The sequence below is a fragment of the Phasianus colchicus genome, chromosome 4 (assembly GCF_987193195.1).
Source record: "Phasianus colchicus chromosome 4, bPhaCol1.hap1.1, whole genome shotgun sequence".
Classification (NCBI taxonomy): domain Eukaryota; kingdom Metazoa; phylum Chordata; class Aves; order Galliformes; family Phasianidae; genus Phasianus; species Phasianus colchicus.
In genome coordinates this window covers 49,752,164-49,755,730 of record NC_143439.1, presented here as the reverse complement: position 1 = coordinate 49,755,730, position 3,567 = coordinate 49,752,164, and positions in this window count along the sequence as shown.

Here is a 3,567-nt window from a genome sequence, read left to right as displayed (position 1 = left end):
TTTGGTTTTCAGTAAGATAAGGGTGAAATTTTGAAGTGAGTATCTTTGCTCCCATGAATCATTTTAAAGCCTGAATTGTTTATATGTTGTGGAATTCAGTTTTTTGTGTGGCCCACAACCTCCATTTTCTATAGCATTTGGTTCTAAAGCATTTGGTTGCTGGCATTCCAATTCTGGTAAGTGAAGCTTTTCAATTCTATTCACAGACTGGATTTTTCATGACAGATTTTTATTGCCCTACAATTTAAAAGGAGGAAGTACAGGGAAGAGCTTTAGATTTGTTTTGCATAGGCAGTGCACTGATTCTATGTTCCCCTTATTTATCATTTTAACTGACTTCTTTTTTTTTTGCTTAGAAAAAAACAAACATGGAAGTACCACAGAGCAATATGGGCTATCTGCAAAAAGTTTTTAGTCCTGCAATTTAAACAAATTCTCAGTTAAGTAATCCTTTTTCTAAAGATAATCTTGATGTGTTTCACATCAAGAAACAAAAGAATCCACAGAAACATTGTCTAAGAGTTGAAAGAAATGTCATTTTGTGGTCATGTTCTGAAGGCATTTTGGTTTGATAATGTAGGACAATTGATTAATATTGACTCCTGTACTGGAACCGAATTTCTGTACGTGCTTAAAGGCTTTCACTGCAGAATTGAATATAGAATGAAAATGCACTTTTTTTCCTAGCTTAAATATTGTGCTGCTTCTGTTCTTATTGTTAATTCTGAATAGAGAATATGGCTAACATCTCTTGCAGTTTTGCTGCTTGATGTAAACAAGAAGTTGAGATGTACTGAAAAGATTTTTTTTGTAGAGCAGTTGTGCAGCTTAAATAATTTTTCCTTTCTTGTTAGTGAGAACAAAATAATGAAGATCAAAAGAAAATTATAGCAGTATTACGTATAAAAAGAAATAGGATTCCCAGCTTTAAAGCACAATAGTCTGATTTCTGAAAGGTGTCCTTGTGGAAAATGAAATGTGCCATGTGGTTGTATGGATAGTAGAAACTGCAGTCGATCAGTCTGAGTTTTCAGGCTGAAGCAAAAGAAAATATATTTCAACAAACGTGGTATGAAAAAAAGAATACAAGATGCTGAGCATTTGGGAGTGGGAAGAGGTCAACACGATCTAAAAAAATGTGGCCAGAAGTAAGAAATGATCAGAGAACAACATTAGGAAATGGCATTTGATTAGAAGGCGTAAAACGATGCAGTATAACATTTTTTTTTTAGCAATATTAAGAGAGTTGGCTGATTTCCTCCCCTCCCTATTTACCCACCCCCCAGAAGTGAAAACTCATACAATCATAGAAAAGTTGATGCTCAGGGGATGATATAATCTCAGCTAGAGGCTTTGCTGAGGAAGTGTGCACTAGGTGAGTGGAGGTGAAGTACTTTTAATTGTGGAGGTGAGAGCTGGAATGGGTTAAAGAGAAAATGATTGAGATGCCATGCTGAAATATTGGAAAAGAGCAGTGTTGTAAAGACTGCAAAACTGTTGCAGTGGCCTGCAACCATTGTTGAATATATTAGTCTGTATTTTCAGGTTGTTTACTTGTCTGTGGATAAGTAAGATTTCTGGATAAATCGTGATGTTCTGCAATGAAGCTAAAGAGAGCTTCCAAGCAGTAATACAAAGAGGACGTCCATTTTATGGAATACCACTGAATTAAAAATATTGTAGATCTGAAGCAAATCGGTGTTCTCAAGGACAGTTTCCTTTTTTACTTTGTATAAGCACTTATTAAAATATAAGGTCTTGGTTACTTCTCAGACGTGTCACACTAAGAGTAAGCCTGGTCATACTTCTGTATTGTCAGTGTTTGTAGCACTGTTACGGGGATAAGGTGTCTACTAAAATAGTGAAATACAACTCCACACTAATATAAACTGTTTGGTTTTTGCAACTTAGACTATATTTAAAGCATTTGAGGTTGTGATCAGCTGCTTCAGATCTGAAGACAGAAGAAAAAAATTATGCAATGTTGTGTAAATGATGTAAATACAAAGCTTTTTGTAAGTTTCTCTTCAAAGTAAGAACACTGAAAAAGGATGCAAGATGAAATGTGAAAATTATCTGAAGCATTTGGAAGGTGTGTTGGTTATTGCTAAAATTGCCAGAAAGTCTGGAAGCCAACAGTGAGGATATTTATTCATTGATGGTAGAACTTTCAGAGGACAGTCTCAAAATTGAAACATGTTTTTCCATGCAGCCTCTTAATCAAAATTATTCTGTCACCCTTTTGCACCCTTCTGATGCTTGCTGGTGACGTGCTGGCTTTTTCTTTCTCTCTTGGTTACTTCATAATAGTAAGGAGAAGTCAGTTTGATTTGTGAGGTGTAGATATTTAAGTATTTATCTGCATATATTTTCTCATGTAATTATGATTGAATTTGGTACATCTTGTAAAATGTCTGGAAGCTGTAATTATTCAGTAAAATGTTCCATAGCTGGTAAAGTTGTGTTCCATTAATTGAAGTAATTTTCTGTATAATTTTGAAGATACACAGTGATGCTGGCTTTAGGCAGTTGATGGTGATTTGCCACATTTCTGAATTAAAAATGCAGTTATGGATGCAAAAGAAAAGTTATATCCATCTATTTGTACTAGTTATCCATACTCCTTTGTGATGCTAAGAGCATGCACTCCATATGTCAGTAACTTGCCCAGGGTAGCCAAGCTGTATTTATTAATACTTTCTTCTTCACTGGCAAATGTGCCATGAATCCTATTCACCTGGATCTCCAAAGAGTGAAATTCCTTCCACAGTTTGTAGTAAGATCTTCCTGCCTGTGTCAGACACCCTCTGGTACTATCTCCAGTTTGGACTACAGTCCTGGGTCAGAGAGGTGGCTTACACGTTGATATGTAGTCATACAGAGAACGTCTTCAAGAGGTTGTGTTTGTGTATTAGACTTGTGCAATAATTATGATTTAACAATACCAGCAAAGCTGTCCAAGCCTCTTAAGCCTGGTATTGTTCACTTGAAATTAGTGATCAGAAATTAGCTTAGAAAAGGATTAACATCTGGTTCACTGGCTCCCTGAAGGTTCTCTTTATCACTAACAATGATAAAAACTGATGGTCTATCTGGTTATGGGAAGTACTATTTCCATCTGAGCTAAAAAAAAAACAACAACAAAAAACAGAACAAAAAAAACCCGAAGTGGTTGGGATTATAAAGAGGAAATACGGAAATGCAGGAAATCTGGGTGATGAAGTAGAGAAACTTGAAAAAATGTGGCATTTGTCTGAACGGGTTGGTTGTCAGAAATAAGCCGGTCAAGCAACGTATTTTGGGAAAGACGAGAAGGATGTTCTTCATCTGGACCTATGTGATTCACCAGGTTCAGTATTACAAGACTTGGGTTCTTCACTGTGTGCAGCTGGCACTTCAGATACCAGTTCTCTGCATTCAGAAATAAATCAGGGTATTGTATGACTGGTCACCCCAGCATCAATTACTACTGGGAGTGTTCCTGAGTGCTCACTACATAATCCTATCTTCTGCAGAAGCTTTGTGACTGAAAGGACTTCTGAGAGCCAGAACTGCCAATGAAGCCGA